The sequence below is a fragment of the Psammomys obesus genome, unplaced genomic scaffold (genome assembly GCF_907164565.1).
Source record: "Psammomys obesus unplaced genomic scaffold, mPsaObe1.curated_primary_1811, whole genome shotgun sequence".
NCBI lineage: Eukaryota > Metazoa > Chordata > Mammalia > Rodentia > Muridae > Psammomys > Psammomys obesus.
The window spans coordinates 37,848,267-37,867,383 of record NW_026596073.1 but is presented as its reverse complement, the minus strand read 5'-3'; positions in this window follow the sequence as shown (position 1 = coordinate 37,867,383).

Here is a 19,117-nt window from a genome sequence, read left to right as displayed (position 1 = left end):
ATCATGAAATTTGCAGATAAATGGTGGGACCTGGAAAGGATCATCCTGAGTGAGTTGTCCCAGAAGCAAAAAGACACGCATGGTATATACTCACTCATATAAACATACAACATAGAATAAACCCACTAAAATCTGTACAGCTAAACAAACTAAGCAAAAGAGAGGACCCTAACTAAAATGTTCAATCCCCATCCTGAAAGGCAAAGAGGATGGATATCGGAAGAAAAAGAAAATAGGAAACAACCTCGGAACCTGCTACAGAGGGCCTCTGAAAGCCAGAAGAAAACAGGAAACAACCTTGAAACATTAATTACATTTTAATCGCTTTGCATCCCAGCTGTAGCCCCTGCCCTCATTCCCTCCTAATCTGACCCTCCCTCCCTCATCTCCTCCCATGCCCCTCTCTAAATCCACTGATAGGGGAGGTCCACCTCTCCTTCCATCCGACCCTAGCTTATCAGGTCTCATAGGGACTGGCTGCAATGTCCTCCTCTGTGTACTGGAAAGGCTGCTCTTCCCTTGGGAGTGGAGGGAGGTGGTCAAAGAGCCAGCCACAGAGTTCATGTCAGAGATGGTCCCTGCTCCCTTTTTGAGGGAAACCACTTAGATCCTGAGCTGCCACGGGCTACATCTGAGCAGAGATTCTAGGTTATATCCATGAATGTACCTTGATTGGAGTATTCGTCTCAGAAAACACCCTGAGACCAGATATTTTGGTTCTGTTGCTTTCCTTGTGGAGCTCCTGTACTCTCTAGGTCATACTAACTCCCCCTTCTTGCATATGATTCCCTGCACTCTGCCCAAAGACTGGTTATGAGTCTTAGCATCTGCTTTGATACATTGCTAAGTAGAGTCTTTTAGAGGAAAATAAACTGATATTTCCTAAATGTTCTGTTAAATTCCTTTGCTTAATGTATCTTTTTTTTTTTTTTATAACAGACTTTGTTCATTTAGGGCATTATCTCAGAGCATCTTTATGAGCACATAAATTAAACCACATTTATATGGACTCCATTAAGCTGTAAGTTGAAGGAAGTTAACTCATTTTAGAAAAAATAAATAAATAAAAATTTTGGAACAAAAAACATTTGCTTTTCTAGTGAATCACCTACCTTTCTATTTTATGTGGCTAAATTATGAACTCATTAGAATTAACCTAGAAATAAGGAGGAGAGATTAATAGATGAACTTCAAGCAATACAGTGCCTCTATTCAGAACACTTGGGGGGGGGCATTTATTTTCATTGTTGTTTGTTTGTTTGTTTTTCTCCAATGTTATGAATGAGAAATAATATAAAATTATCTGAGACAACCTAGTTTTAATTGAAACTGACATAAAAACAAAGCAAAAACAAAACAAAATAAAACAAAAAAGTATAGATAAACCTAGAAAAGGCATAAAGCAGAAACAGATTAATGTAAGAAACAAACAAACAAACAAACAAAAGAAAACAACTCCAACTTTACTCAGTTTTGACAGAGTAGAAAAAAGCCAGAGTAGAAAAAGGACAGATTCATTAGTGACTGGTTCTGGTAAACCAAGAATCTCACATGCAAGAGGTTGAAGTTAGAGCTCGATTTGACTCATATGCTAAAATCCAGCAGCGTGGACACGCAACCTCCATATATTATATGACCCATGTAAACTTCTAGATGAAAACATAAGGATCAAGGTAGAAAGTGGTTAATTTCTGCTTTGGCAGAAATTATGAACTGTTGAAAAACACACCAAAATCTTAATACTATAAGAATGAAAATAATAACCTATTGCTTTGGAGAGCAAGATTATACACTAAAATCGCATACCTTCACTCCATCTTTATTGTAGTTTGATTAACTTGTACAAGACGCATCTAACTACAAAGCTGGATTTTAACCAATGAAACAATTAACATATAGACTGGAGAAATTATTTGCAAACTACATATCTGATAATTAAGTGTTATGAATATTCAAAATGTTAACATTCAATGTTATTGAGAACTTTTATTATAAAATCATGGAAAAAATAGACTGATTAATAAATAGGACTGGGATTATAGCTCAGTAGTAGAACATGTGCCAAGCATGTTTTGGCCTTGGGTTCAAACCCAGTTATGAACAATAAATAAATACAAATTTTGTCAAAGAATGAGTAGAAACTTCTATAGAGATAGGGAAATTTCCCAATGAGTACATGCAATGGGTTCCCTATTCCAATAAACCTTAAGAAAAAAAGAAATACAAATCTCTATGGACTAACATGTCTGTACTCAGTTGAGTGGTTTCTATATAAAAAAAAGAAACAAGCATTAGTTAAGGAGAAAAGGAAATGCTAGAGCATAGTTAATGTTGTAAAAATGTTCCTACAAATAAAAAGAGGTTAGAAGTATTGTATAGTCCAGTGATCTGTTTCCCAACGTATAGACTAAAAAAACACCATGTCAAGACGTCTGTACTTTATATTCAAGAGACAAATCCACCAAGAGCTATATAGATGAAGAAATTGTTAACACACACACACACACACACACACACACACACACACATGTCTAGGGTCTAAACCAGATCTTATCATCTATCACACGCTCACTAATGGACTTGGAGGGCATTATGCCCAGTTTAGCAAGTCACATATCTCTCCAGACTGTCTGGACTTGCCAGCCACCTAAGTACTCACACGGAGACATTTTGTAAATATGTGAAAGCTTGGCCTTAGCCTAGGCTTGTTCCCAACTAGCTTGTATAACTTACATTAACTTATTTATGCTAATCTTTGTTCTTCTGTGTGTTTTGTTGCCTCTCTTCAGTACCTGCACCTCTTTCTTCCTCTGCTTCTGGCTGGATAATCTCCCATGCCTGATTCTTTCCCAGCATCCCTACTGCCTATTCTCTCCCTCCTTGTTATAGGCTGTTCAGCTCTTTATCAAACCAATGAGAAGGGGATGGGTGAAGAGTTTGACACAACACCAAGACAGGTGATGCTTCATAAAAGTAAAAATACCAAAGTCCAGCCTGATAAATACAGGAACCAACATTTGAATAATACAGAGGCAACCTTTACACATGTACAAGAGATTATCTGGACACACATAGACAAAAAAAATTCTTTTGTAGGAATCAATTATGTAGTATATGTAAGATAGAGGCATAAAATGCAAAATGAAGTCATACAGACAGGCAGAGAACAAATTAGAGACCACAGAAGGATGAGAACGAGAGAAGAAGAAATAAGGTATATATAGACGAATACAAGAAAGCAGATGCATAGCATAAGTAAGTTTAGAAATCTAGTGTTCTGATGTGTGACGTGGGATTATGGTTGATGACATTAAATGTGCAGAGCTGACTGTTCTTATCACAAAAACACCACATAAGATGTTAGAAATGGCAGTACATTTCAATATAATTTGCATTTTATCTATACAGCTTTCACAGTAAAACTTACCTGAAAAGATTTAAAACTCCAAGAGTTTGGTCCTTAAAGATATAGAAGCCACATTAAGCTGCTCCTGAAAAGCGTGATGTAAAAATAAAAATCTTTAACTGCAAAATTATTAATAGCCATCTGCCAAGGGTCATGGACTTATACAAGCGCTGATCCTTGGTAAAGAAAGCTGAGTCCATTAATGAACAGCATGGCTCAGAAAAAATTATCAAATTTGGGATAAATAATCTTAAAGGGCATGCAGTTGGACCAGACAAAATTATATATGTGTGTGTTTGTATGTACGTTAAACTGTTCTTTTTTTAATGGGAAAAATGAAATCTTTTGCATCTCAGCAAAATTTCTATGACTGATTGAAATTTATGCCTTTGAAATACACATAGACAGCAGGAGGTGGTAGTACACACTTATCATCCAGCAGTTTAGGTGGTCTAGGGAGAGGATGCAAAGTCAAAGTCAGCCTTGTCTGCTCAGAAGGATCCTCTCTCAACAAATAAAATAAAAGTAAAATGACAAGGACAACTTTATAATTTTTCATCTTCAAGAGGAAGTGTTTTCATTTTTGCTGTGGTTGGGAAATGAAGTCTGGCAATGCTATCAAAATAGGCTACAGGCAGTGAAAAATTAAATCCATAATTATGTTTAAATGTTTTAGAAAAATTCAAAAGTAAAAGAGAAGAATAAGAATATGTACTTGTAAAAATTAATAGAGTAAGAATGTACTGGATTAATTATGTGATGAAGAACAAAGCATTGCCTAACACCAAAGGTAGGAAATGTTGTTACAGACAACCAGGGAGTTAGAGTTCAACAAGTATTTTGATGCACATTCAATTACTTGCAGTTGTATATTCTTTTTTTTTCTCTTTTTTTTGTATTTTATTTTTTTCTTATCAGTTACATTTTATTAACTATGTACCCCAGCCGTGTCCCGATCCCTCATTCCCTCCCAGTCCCTCCCTCCCTCCTCTCCACCGTGCCCCTTTCAAAGTCCACTGATAGGGGGGACCTCCTCCCCATTCATCTGATCCTGTTTTATCAGGTATCTTCAGGACTGGCTGCAAAGCTCTCCTGCAGTTGTATATTCTAAAGAAATAACTATAGGGAAAGATGATATTCTGAGATCCACGCCTTTCTGTGGTCAGATAATTTCGATTTAGTACTGAGATTTTCTTTCCAACACATGAAATTGAGAAAATCATTGAATTTCTATTATAGTTTCCAGGAGTTACAGCAATGATCCCTGAAAAGTCATGGAAATTACAGAAAATTGTTTATATTTCAATATTATCAGTCATTATGATAGAAACCATTTTCTCAGATTTCATCAGAAAATCAAAGTTCAGTAACAGAAAACACTGTAACACACAATCCACCATACCTAGACTTAAAGCTACATGGGTGGACAGTAGGAGTGTAAAATGGGTCAGAGGGATTCTGGTTGCTCATGCTACCCAACATTCAGTACCTTGGAGACATAAAACTAGCTTGTTGTTCAATGACTGATAAGTTTTACAGTAGTAATTTCTCATTGGTAGTGATTTATTAGTCCTCTCTCATCTTGATAGAGAGTGATGTCCCATATATGTGTTTCTTTGCCTTTAGATAAAGGTCAGAAGACAAAGCAAAAATCAAGGCTTTGCACTTGAGAAAATTAAGTTAAGATGGCCCTAACACAGCAGATTAGGGGCTTAGTGGATTTAATGTGTACTCTTGTGTATTTAGTTCCATTTTCAAACTTTTCAAAAATAGATATTTTTAAATTGACTTCCGATTATTGAAAAAATATTATTTTTCATCCAGAGAAGACATTCAGTCCTTTAGACTTTGTTTTAAAGGATGCTAGCTGCTGCTTTAATAGTTCCACAAACACTTCAGGAGTACAAAGCAGGCTTTTATTGGTTATAAACCATTGATCAGCAAAATATCCCCCTCCTGTTCAATAACCTTACATTCAAGCCAATAGAAACTTCAAGTGTTTCTGAATCAACCATAGAGTTCTAAATTATAGCTTTAGTCTAGGAATAACGATCCCATTTAATTTGGACTTATCATGACTAAGTGCATTAATAGTAAACCAAATGTTGTTAATGAGAGTTGAATAAAAAGGAATGTTATGAATCTGAACTGATGGATGGAACTGTCAAGAATTAGAACACCAAGTACAAAGCACACTTACAAGCACACTTTTAAAATTCTGTTGAACTTCCTTATAAATAGAATTGGCAGCTGCAAGGGAGTCTGTAGCCTTGCTAATAAATCTGTTCCCATCTCATCTCAGATTGACAATTCTTGAGACATGAGGATAACTGATGGTACATTCGCATTAAAACATGTCACACTATCTGTAGAACAATGATGGAAATTATAAATGGGGAAATGGCCTGTGGCCAATGTTATTTTATCTTTTCTTAGACACTTAACATGGTAGAGAAGAGTCAGAACACAAGGCAGAAGATTTGTATGATGTAACTGCTGCTCTCATAAAACTCTTTTATTTAGATTAAAAAATTAATTGTGTGTTAGGTCTCATCAGGAGTGGCTGCATTGTCTTGAAGGAAGGAAAAGAAACTCTCCCCTACCAGGGGACTTGGGGAGGGGCATGCATAGAGAAAGGGGAGGAAGGGAGGGGTTGGGAGGGGAGGAGGGAGGGAACTAAAGGGGGGAATACAAAGTAAATAAAGTGTAATTAATAAAAAAATTAAAAAAGAAAACATTAATTGCATGTTTGTAGAGGGGTACAGGGGTGTGTGTGTGTGTGTGTGTGTGTGTGTGTGTGTGTGTGTGTGTGTGTTTGGGGGAGGCTATGTGTGTGTGAGTGAGGATGTCTTCAGCTTCCAGAAGACGACACCTTATCTCTTGGAAATAAAGATACAGATGGTTTTACACTGCCCAACATGAGTTGTGTGAACTGAACAGGGTTCTCTGTAAGAGTACAGCTTTAATCACTGAGCCATGTCTTTAGATTCTGGCCCAAGTCTTACAGTTTCAGTCATCCTTGGGAAGCGATTCTGTGGGGAGTTAAGGAAGTCCTAAGTGAATAAAAAATGAGCAGGTAAGGTCCTGAGAGAATGAGTCTTGTACAGCTAACCGATTCCACTGTCTTGTACATAGGAGTGCTGAGATTCTGGCTGGTGGCAGAGCTTGAGACACTCTACTGGAGGGGGCATGATCCACCTGACCCTAGATTTTCTTTAGTTGTGTTTGTTTGTCTGTCCTTCCTTTATTCCCTCTCCGCCCCGGTCAAGTTATCAGAAGCAAGCTGTGCTGCCCATGACACAATTCCAAATTGTACCATACTATGTGACTGTAAATTTTTTTTAAACATCACTGAAATTAGAGAGTGTGCCTTATACCTGTCTTTGCAAAAGAGCTCATGACTTTATTCCCAGCATTTAGAAGGCAGAGGCAGAGGTGGGCAGATCTCTGTGACTTACAGGACAGTCTGGTTTACATAGTTTCAGGCAGTCAAGGCTAAATAGAGACCCTGTCTCAAAAATGAACAAACAAAACATCTTTTTATTTTCTTCATGGACTAAACTACAATAGCCATAACCATTTCATCTTAAAGCCCCAGATTCCTTTCTGCCAGATTATTTAGCTAAATGATTATGAAAAAAAGAATCTACTTGCCTTGATCTAAGATAACTACATTAAAAACAACCCATTACTGAATCTTGCCACTCAGATGCAGAGATTCATCTCTCCATGTGTTAAGAACTGCTCACACCATAGTATAGTCTCATCTTTCATGGAGTCATACTTATTTCTCAGTTCCCTAAGGCATTCAGTTTGTTGACCTGGAAATGCCTCTCAACATAATAATCACAGAAAATAAATGTGCTTCTCTAGTTTTTGGACTGTTGTACTTCAAATATTTTAATTAGCTACCTGAAATGATTAATTATAACCTGTAAGAGAAGAGAAAAAAAAAAAAAAACTAGTCTTAAATGTTTTGTTTTTGAGCTTTGCTCATTGGATCTTTCTAGTTCCAAAGAGTTTTTGTTTTTATAAAGAAAATAAACATTTCAACTGGACTGGACGTCTGATATGTGAACTTTGAATGTTCACTAGAGCATGCAACAAAGGTGACCTTTTCATTGTTCAGTGATCGCTGCATATGATCCCAGATCCCCAGGAAGTGTTGTCAGTACAAGTCTATGTCTAATCATTTTGCTTAGAATGTCTCAGCAGGGCACTGATTTGGGAAAAGCAACAACCTTTCTATTAAATCAGCTATTCAATGCAATATAGGATGGTGGTAAAAAATGATACCATATCCCTACAGCTGAAACTGTTTCAGTAAAACAGACTCTACACCAATGTTAATTATCCAGGCCTCATCTCCAATGAGTTCACATACTTACATGAGTGGACTTGGACAACTGAAGAAGATTTATTTTTCCTCCATTGCAGATTAGGGAACAATCAGGTAAATTAGTAAATGAAAAGATGTTCTAAAAATTACAGAACTGATAGGATATGAATAAGGGTGGATCACACAAACAAAAATATATCTCAGTGAGCAACCTTTCTGCCAAAGGCTAAAGCCATCTCAGAACACATGCACAGGAATCTCATGAACATGCTCTCATGCTTGTCTAACATGGCATAGGATTAACCCCTGCACATCTATAAATAAGTGTGAGAAACTAAATATTTATTACTAGAAATCTTGTAAACTATCTTATAACCATCAGAGTTACTGTCTTAGAGATCATTTCAAATCTGGGTGATTTATTTTAGCTCATCATTAAACATTAACTATATTTTCTTTATTTGGGTAAAGTATGTGAGACTGAAGCTAACAATTGATATAAGAATATATACATATTATTATTATTATTTTATTAATTACAATTTATTCACTTTGTATCCCCCATAAGCCCCTACCTCCTCCCCTCCTGGTCCACCCGTATCTTCCCATAGGCCCCTCCCTTCTCCCCTCCCGATCCCACGCTCCCTTACTCTTCTTCACGCATGCCCCTCCCCAAGTCCACTGATAGGGGAGGTCCTCCTCTCTTTCCTTCTGATCTTAGTCTTCCTTCAGATCACATCAGGAATGGCTGCATTGTCATTTTCTGTATCCTGGTAAGGCTGCTCTCCCCTCAGGGGGAAGTGATCAAAACCTTTGAAAGGTTTTACTTTTTTCTTCATCATTATGACTACTGTGTGTGTGTGTGTGTGTGTGTGTGTGTGTGTGTGTGTGTGTGTGTATTTGTGCATCTTTACTATGTATTACTATCCCTCCTTCAGAATCAGAATCTTTATAGCCTTGAATCTTTACAAGTATGTTTCTTTTAAGGACTGGCTTCCTTTCTCAAACTATAAAAAGGGAGAGTGAAAAAGCCTATGAGAACCGACCTGTTATTCTGCATAGAGAACTAAGAAATCCTAATACCACCATATGCAAAGACTCACTCTGTAACTAAAGCTTTAAGCATGAGTAATAAATGACTAGGCAAGGTGGTTCTATCCCCAACAGAAAAATTCTCAAGTTAGAAAAATAGTAATAAAACTGAGCAGCCTCATCGACAGTAGATTTATGCTTTAGAGCTGTTAAAGCCCCACACTAAAACAGCCAGTGGGGCACAACCATTTCCCATGGACCATAAATCACTTGCTTTTCTACAGCCCTCGGTGTTCACCTTCATGTTACTGAGACAAATGCTACCTCATAGTTCAAAGAAATCTGCATTATGTGGTAGAATTATACGAATGGCCCATCCAGTTCTCCTGAGTGCCTGCAGATTGTCATAAAAGAAACAATAGCAATGTTATATTATGGAACCGCTGCTCACAGTACTGCTCTTGATGATGAGCCAAAGTGCTGGTGAGTTTAGAGTTTAGTTAGAGCTTTAGAGTTAGGCTATAAAAATACATTCGAGCAAGATATGGCTATTTTAAAAAGCTTGTGTTCATTTTTCTACAAACCAAATGAAGCATAAAATGTGTAAAAACAGCATCAAGTACAATGTTTTCTACCTAGTTCCCTACAATTTTTGGAAGTCAGAATCACAGAAAATCATAAGAACTATAAAAGACAATTGATTGCAGAAAAAAATAAATGAATATCAAATCTTGTATCAACAGAGAAAAAGTAGAACTGAACCCTTTTATAGATATGAATGGCCTCAAAACAATGATGAGAAAGTATCAAAAGTGAAAATGATCAATGTCATTCCATGGATGCTGTGCTGGTTGATTCTTGTCAATTTGCCTCAAGCCCAGACATACCTAGGAAGAGAGGATATCTTTTTTCCTTTATTTATTTATGACAATTTATTCACTTTGAATCCTGCTGTAGCCCCCTCCATCTGTTCCCAGTTCCACCCAGCCTTTCTGGAAGAAAGAATCTTAATAAAAAGTTTTCATAATAGTGACCTATAGGCTAGTCTGTAGAAGAGTTTCTCTAGTAACAACTGAGGTGATAGAGCTCACAGTACTTGGAATGGGGACTGTGCTACCCTTGGGCAGTTGGTTCTTGAGAGTATAAAATTGGAGGCTGAAAAAGTCCCTGAGATAGGTCTGCACACTGTTGAGAGTTGCTCCATAGCTTATGTTTTAATTATTTCCCCGTGTTCCTGCCTTCAGTTCCTGCCTTAACTTCCCGCAATCAACTATGACCTGATGTAGGTAAGCCAAATACCATCCCTCCAGTGTTAGTTTTGAGCATGTTTGTTTGTTTGTTTGTTTTTACAGCAATAGAAACTGTAACAGAGACACTGCAACAATGTTCATTCAAGCATGGGTCTAGTGAGAGCCAATAAACTGTGCACTCCTCCTTCTAAGAATTCATGAGATGAGTAGTATATCTCCACTGTTTATGACTGAAAATATTAATATTATATTCTTATACCCATAAGCACATTGTTTTATGTATTTTATGTACAGTAGATACATGTGAAAAAGAAAAAAAAAGAACAAACAGTGGATATTTATCATATGAGTTCCCTTGAAAATAAGGTCTTACAGTTATATAGAATCCTTTTCATCCTCACGTCATGTTGTAACTGGTGAAGTGAAAGAATCAAGTGGATCCCAGGGAAGTTAGACAAAGACGCAGGTTCTGCATTTGGAAAACTCTTTTCTCTTTGAAGCTTCACAATGACCCCCAGTGTAGGCAGCACACGTTCAGAGAGCTGCAGTGAGAGGTCGGTTAGCAGCTTTAGGACCCAAGTTCGTAACAACTAGGCCAAACCAGATCTTCTATGATAACCATCATTACAAATATATTGTCATTAAAAAACATTAAAGAAAATACAAAGGGACTAGCAGGAATATCTGATATCCAGTGCCCTCCACCCCCCAAAAATAAAAAATAAATTAATAAACCCAGATTTTACATTTTGAAACAAAGCCAGAGTTTATCTTCAGGTACTATGGGCAATGTCCTGATATAAGTTACAGAATGATTTAGCGTAGTGAGTACATGGAATGTGGGCTGAGGAATAGCAGTGCAGAGTGCAGTGACCCTTGCTTGACAGCAAACCCTTTGCATATATTGAATCGCCACTGTCCATCTTCCATTGCCAGAGTTCTACAATAAGTTAATATTGTATCCTGTATCCTGTAATATAAATATCCTGTAATATAAATAAACCACTTAAAAGTATCAAATGGATGAAGAAAGAGAAGAACATGTGAAATGTAAAAAAACTTTATTCCATATTTTTCAGGTTTGCTTGAAAATATTTAAACCATAAGGGAAAAATCAGCTGCAATATAAAAACAAACAAACAAACAAACAAACAAACAAACAAACATGTCTTTGAAATACAAGCCAGAAATATCAGAAGCTTAAGTGTAGTGGTAGTTGACATAGTAACAATAACAGTGATGACTCACTCATCCCGATCATAAAGCCAGACAAGAAGTGACAGAAAGAAAGAAAAGAAAGAAAAATGGTAGGTGAGGGCTTCATAGGCCCAGAAGTTAAAACATTTATTAAATGATATTAATAAACGAGAATAAAAAGGGGAACATCATGAGCAAAAAGAATTTCTCACAGGTATGGTAAAAGAAAATGCAAGTCTGAAAACTGAAGATTTGCAAAAGAAGACAACCTATTAATAGCAAAAGCAAAATGAAGGGGGGGAAAAGGAATAGAAAGGAAAGCTAAGCTAGATAAAACTTGTTCAGAGTAGCATGAGGAACTTGGGGTGGATCCCTAGCAGCCAAGTAAAAATGTGAGCATGCAGCATATGCCTGTAACTGCAGATCTGAGAGCCCTGGAGCAAACTAGACCATCAGTGAGCTCCTGGTTTGAAGAAAAATCTCAATCAAAAATAGAAAATAAATAAATAAATAAACACACCTACCCTGCGTGTACATGAACATTATTATATGTTTTTAATATATCTGGTTACATAAGAAACATTACTTCTCTAAACAGAAAAAGGCAACTAGATATACACATGTATATACATTTATATGTATGTAATATGTGTGTAAATACATATGTTTCACTTGAAATTGGAAGGGCATTTAATTTTTAACAAAGAATTTAAGCCTGTTAGAATTTTACTGTTTAATTTCCCATTCTCTAAATTGATTCTTTTTTAAACATCTTGCTTTTTAATTTCTTTTTTTTAATTGATTCACTTTATATCCTGATCATAGCCCCCTTCCTTCTTATCTCCAGGTCCCACACTACCTCCCTCTTCCTCTAGTTCCTACCCTTCCCCTTTTCCTCAGAAAGAGAGAGCTTTTCTCCTCTACCCAATGACCCTAGTGTCACCAGTTTCATCAGGACTGCCTGCATCCTCTTCCTCTGTGGCATAGCAAGGCTTCTCTGCCAGGAGGAAGTAATCAAGGAGCGGGCAACAGAGTCCATGTCAGCAACAGCAACTGGCTCGCTTTACTATAGGAATCCACTTGAAGATTGAGCTGCCTATCAGCTACATCTGAGCAGGGTGCCTAGGTCCTCTCCACGCATGGTCCTTGGTTGATGCACCAGTCTCCAAAGGACCCCCTTGGTCTCAGATTTGTTGCTTCTGTTGGTCTTCTTATGACACTTCTGTCTCCTCTGGGTTCTTCTATCACTCCATTTTGCTAGAAGACTCCTGCCCTCTGCCCAAAGTTCGGCTGTGAGTCTCAGCATCTGTTTCAATCCCTGATGGGTGGAATCTTTCAGAGGGAAGCTATGGTAAATTCCAGTTCTTTTCCTTCTCTGCCTCAGGTGTCTATTACATATATAGACAACACCTCAGGTGTTTATTCTATTTGCCTTCGTGAATGAGGATTATGCATCCCCCTTAGGGTCCACCTTTATTTAGCTTTTTTAGGTCTGTGGATTAAAATATGGTTATTCTTCATTATAGGGCCCAAATCTGCTTTTAAGTTAGTATATACCATGTGTGTCTTTCTGGATCTGGGTTACCTCACTCAGGACGATCTTTTCTAGTTCCATCCATTTCCCTGCAAATTTCATGACTTCCTTGCTTTTATTATCTGAGGGAAATCTGGGTTATTTCCAGGTTCAGCTATTACAAAAAAAAAAAAAAAAAACAACTATAATTAATATAAAAAATACAAAACAGAAAAAAAAATCAGCTATGAACATAACTGAACAAATGTCCTTGTTGTATTATGGAACATCTTTTGGGTATATGTAAAGGAGTAGTATAGCTGGGTCTTGAGGTGGAATTGTTCACAATTTTCTGGTAAAGTATCAGAATGATTTCCAAAGTGAATGTAAAAGTTTCTACAACCACTAGCAATGGAGAAATGTTACCCTTTCTCCACAACCTCTTCATCATGTGCTCTCCCTTGATTTTTGATCTTAGTCATTCTGCAGAGTGTAAGATAGAATGTAGAGTAGTTTTGATTTGCACTTACCTGATGACTCATATGTTGAGCATTTCTTTAAATGCTTCTCAGCCATCCAATATTCCTCTATGGAGAATTCTGTTTAGCTCTGTACCTCATTTTTAATTAGATTGTTTGGTTTGTTGGTGCTTGATTTCTTGATTTCTTTACATATTCTGGATATTAGCTTTCTATCGGAGGTAGGGTTGGTGAAGCTCTTCTCCCAGTCTATAGGCTGTTATTTTCTTCTATTACCAGTGTCCTTTGCTTTACAAATCTTTTCAGTTTTATGAGATCCCATTTAATAATTATTAATTACAAAAACGGCCCAGGATGTTGTCTCCCATGAAAATGAGTTCAAGGTACTTCTCCAGTTTCTCTTCTTATAGTTTTATGTTGAGGTCTCTGATCCACTTGGACTTTAGTTTTGTGCAGAGTGATAAATACGGATGTATTTGCATTTTTCTACGTGGAGAGATCCAGTTAGTCCAGTGCCATTTGTTGAAGATGCTATTTTTTTCCCCCACTGTATGGTTTTGGATTCTTTGTCAAAAGTCAGGTGATCATAGTTGTATGGATTTATTTCTGGGTCTTTGATTCAATTTGATTGATTTACCGGCCTGGTTCTACATCAGCATCATGTAGTTTTTATTACTGTTATTCCAGAGCAACTTGATATATGGGACAGAGGCACCTTCTGAAGATCTTTTATATTACAGGATTATTTTAGCTGTTCTGACTTTCTTATTTATCCATATGAAGTTGAGAAATGTTCTCTGAAGACCTGTAAGGATTGTGCTGGTGTTTTGATGGAAATTGCATCGAATCTGTACATTGCTTTTGGTAAAATGGCCATTTTTATTGTTAATCCTACTGATCCATGATCTTGGGAGATATCTCTATCTGCTGATATCTTCTTCAATTTCTTTTTTCTTTAGAAACTTGAAGTTCTTGTTGTTCAGGTTTTTCACTTCCTTGTCTAGAGTTGCACCAAGATATTTTTTATTTTTTATGGCTATTGTGAGGGGAATTGTTTCCCTGATTTTTTTTTCTCAGCCTGTTTGTAGTTAGTATGCAGGAGGGCTATTGATTTTTTTTAAGTTAATTGTAAGGTCCATTTGATCCATGATGTCTGCTAGTTTCATCATGGTCTGTCCATTGGTGAGAGTGGGCTGTTGAAGTCTCCCATTATTAATGTGTGGCGTTCAATGTGTAATTTAAACTTTAGTAATGCTTACTTTTTGAATGTGGGTGCCTTTGCATGTGGGGCATAGATGTTCAGAATTGAGATGTTATCTTGGTGTACTTTTCCTTTGATGGGTATGAAGTGTCCTTTTCCATCTCTTTTGATTAATTTTAGCTGAATGTTTATTTTATTAGCTACTAGATTGGCTACTCCAGCTTGCCTATTGGGTCCTTTTCTTTGAAATACATTTTCCAGTCCTTTACTCTGAAGTAATATCTATCTTTATTGCTAAATGTCTTTCTTGTGGGTCAGCAGAATGATGGGTCTTATTTTTGCATCTATTCTTTTAAGTTCTTTTTTTTTTTTTATTGTGGAGTTGAGTCCATTGATGTTGAGAGATATTAATGACCAGTGATTGTTACTACCTGTTATTTTGGTGGTGGAGTGTGTGTGCTTTCGCACATGTGTGTATGAGTGTTTGTGCTTCCTTTCTTTTGGTTTTGTTGATGTGATGTTACTTATTTCCTATGTTTTCTAGGTGTAGTTAGCTTTCGTGGGTTGGAGTTTTCCTTCTAGAATCTTCTGTAGAGCTGGATTTCGAGTTTGGTACTGTTTAAATTTGTTTTTGTGGTGGAGTATCTTCTCTTCTCCCTCTATGGTGATTACAGGTTTTACTTGGGATAGTAGTCAGGGCTGACATCAATGGTCTCTTAGTGTCTGAAAGATATCTGCCCAGGCTCTTCTGGCTTTTAGAGTTTCTTGTGGGGAATCATGTGTAATTTTGATAACTATGCCTAAATACATGATATGGGCTTTTTCCTTTGCAGTTTTTAATAAATTCTTCCTTTCTTCTGTACATTTAGTGTTTTATTATGTCGGGAGAATTTTCTTGTCCAATATATTTGGTGTTCTGCAAGCTTATTATATTTGTATAGGCATCTATTTCTGTAAATTGGGGAAATTTTGCTTCTATGATTTTTGTGGAAAATGTTTTCTGGGCCTTGGAGCTGGGTATCTTCTCCCTCTTCTATTCCTCTTATTCTCAGGTTTATTATTTTCGTAGTGTCCCAGAATGTTTGGGTGTTTACTGTCAGGAACATTTTAGATTTAACATTTTCTTTGACTCATGTACCAATTTCTTCAATTGTATCTTCTACACTTGCGATTCCCTCTTCCACCTCTTATACTCAGAATTGTTGGTGATGATAGCAGATCTCCATGGATACAGGGAGAACTGGTAGTGTTTGATGGCTGTTAGACTCTGGGTTTGTAGGTGGGGATGGGTTGTTAAATATAGAGCATACAGGATGCTGTTGGTCCCTGATAGGTGTTGGTCACTATTGCTCCCCGATAGTTTCTGCTGCTCTCTGGTACCCACTGTTCCCTGTTGGTTTCAGGTCTCTGAGCATGCAGGTGGAGAGGTGTTCCCGAAAACAGAGCAGGGCCAGAGGATGGTGCTTGGAGTATGCTGCTGTTCTAAAGAGTTTACCCAGTCCTAGGCCTTTATTTGATTTTTTAATAAGGAAGACATGTATTTGATAAGAAAGTTAACTATTTTAACAAAAAAATCAATAAACAATAATACTAAATATTTACAAATTATTCCTGAAAAAATACTCAGATACTTCACATTGATTAGAAAAACAGGTTTTTATCCTTGGTGGTTTGGAAGTTTTAATATCCGTGTGAAAATTAAAGCTCAAAAAAAATAAAGAAAAGAAAATTTAAGCTCATACTGCACCTTATAAATGCAGATTATCATAATTGAAGACTATTAAATTTTTAATTAATCTTAGTGTTGGTCTATTCAATCTATAATGTTATCATTGAATTATGTAGACAGATGGTGGGAATTAATCTAGTTTAAAAGATGAAGTAGGTATTTAAAATATGCCAGAGAAAACTAGTCCTTAAGTCTATTGCTCCTCCCACTACCTGTAGGACGTCATGCATCTGTACACTTTTCTTTCCTTCTGGACCTTCTCTAAAGTAAATTAGCCTCCAGTTTAACTAATAAAGTCTTAACAAGGACACACTTTTAGTGTCACATGAAGATAAGAACATCTTCTTCACTGAATGGGAAAGTTTGCTACCTCAGGACCAATGGAATCTCATTTTGTTATCTCAGCTCCTGTGGCTACTTTTGGTTCCTTTAGCAGATGAGTCATTCCTCCTTGTATTGGATATTCAATAAATGCTCTAAAAATTTTCCTCCCAATTTCATGCCATTTATCAAACTTTTAATTTTATCTAATTGCATTTGAAGTTAGAAAAGCACAATCCTGATACAACAAACTTGAAAAATTAGCTGCTGGTCACGCATGAGCTCTGAAAAAATGTGTGTTTTTTTCTCAGGTCTTCTGGTAATCTTATTTAAAAGTAATGCAGTTTATTAAACATTTATGCAAAACTCAGTGAATTTTCTCATTGGCTTTAATGACAATGTGACATTAGTCAAAACTGAAAGTTTTCATTAATCTAAGGTTATTCATGAAGTACATAGTTCCAAAGTCTTTTTAAGTAGAAATCTTCTTAAACTGGCTATGGTATGAACAATAAAACTCTCTCCCTTAAAAATACTTGACTGCTAATTAACCATTTTAAATTCTAAGCTCCATTTTATATATTCTGACTTCTGTTTCTGAACAAAAGTAGATGAGAAAATAGTCTAAGTTTCAAAGTCTTACCAAAACATTTTTGCTGCATACTTCTTTGAACATGTCACACTCTAGAAATATTGATAATTTGCAAATGTGATCTAGAGTTCACACAATGGTAAATACAGTGTTTCCCATATGCCCAAAACACAGTGCACCTTTAGAGTTCTAGTCTCTGTGGTGACAGATATGAGCAGATCCAGTTATCAGAGGAATTTGTCTTCTTGGCTCATACACACTAGAATCAAACTCCTTATTTGGATTTGTTGAGGCGCCATTTCTGTCTCTCCTGGTTACCACAAGAGTAGCATTCTTAACCACAGGCAAAAATGATGTTTCTGATAGAAAAAGATTGTTAAAATATGGAATTGAAATTCTGCTGGAACTGCCCACTGAATTGCAATTTAAGCCTAGAACCACAGACCACACCGAAGCCTTCCACATTCTCACACTGACATCGTTCCCATTTTTCTCCCTTAAATTCAGATGTCATGTTTGTCACACCATTATCCTTTCTTTGTATGTAATCCCAAACATCATTATCCAGCCTATGTCATTTCTTATGACATTACAGGATTTCTCTTGTCATTGAATTTATATTTTTATGCAGATGTAATTCACCTTGTCTGTGGCTAAGGACTGTCAAGCTGGTCCTTCTGAGGAAGGGGTCCTTTTATTCTTTCAATCATCAGTGCATAAACTGATGCCTGGGACTTAACAAGTACTTATGACACAGAATGTCTGGTCATTGTCATCTCTGGTCTCACAGTACCTCCATTTTAAATCCCAATTAAAATGGCATGCACCGCAAGGGGTGGTCAGTCAATTGTTCCTCCCACACGTAGAGCGTGGTCTTCTGATCAATGTGCCCTTTATTGCTTTGTCTGTGGTTAATTCCTCAAGTCTACCTCCCAACACCAAGAATGGATTTAAATCAGAGCCGCTTTTTCCATTTAACTTGACAATATAATCTTTAAAGGGATGGAAGGAATGCTTCTTAATTTGAAGCAAATGGGGATGATTTCTATTTTTCAGTTTCTATTTTGGATTCAGAGATATGGATTTGTTTTATTTATTTCTATTGATGTTTACTGTGCTGCTGTCAAAGAAATATTTTTTCTTCTAAATAACTTTATTCAGATATATTAGATCTTTCTGGAAAAAAAGCTAGGCTATATAGTGTTTATACTTCAGAATTTGTTACTATGCTTTTTTAGTCTTCAGCTTTTTAAAAAATTAATTAATTAACTTTACATCCAGATCTTAGGCCCTCCCTCCTCTACTCCCTTTCCTGTGCTCCCTTTCCCTTCCTCCCTCCCAACTCACACCAGAACATCTAGGCAGATCATGACTTAAGACATCTTCTCCTGTGCCCTGGAGAGGCATCCTCACCAGGGATAAGAGATAGAAAAGCAGACAGTAGAATCCGTGTCAGAGATAGCCCCCTTACTTGTTTCAAGAGGACCCACATGTTGGCCAAACTACCTATTGTCTCTATATGTGTAAGAGGCCTAGGTCTAGTCCATGCATGGGCTTTGGTTGGTACTCTATATGGTATGATCCCCACCCCCACCCAGGACCGAGGTTAGTTGTTCTGTTGGTCTTCTTATTTACAAATCAACAGAAGTTAAATAGCAAAATTATTCTCTCAATTAATTTGGAATATCAAATTGGCTTTAAATACATAAAAACGAAACAAAACAAAACAAAACAAAACCAGGCAGCTTAATTGGTAAGAACAAAGTCATATTTTCAGGAAGCTTACACATTTTAGTAAGATATTAAAAATAAATGACCATTTTATTACATTGAAGAGGATATGTAAATACATACCATAAAAATATATGAGTTGTAATTTTCTTAGTTATGGTACATAACATGTGTCAAATAATTGCTACATGAAGGGTGTAGACATTGATTTGATCAAATGAATTTCAATAAGGTAACTTAACTGGTCTGGTAATTATGTTTTTGTTCATGAAATTAGCATACTGAAGCACATTTTTATTTATGCTATATTCTACTGAAAAAAGCATC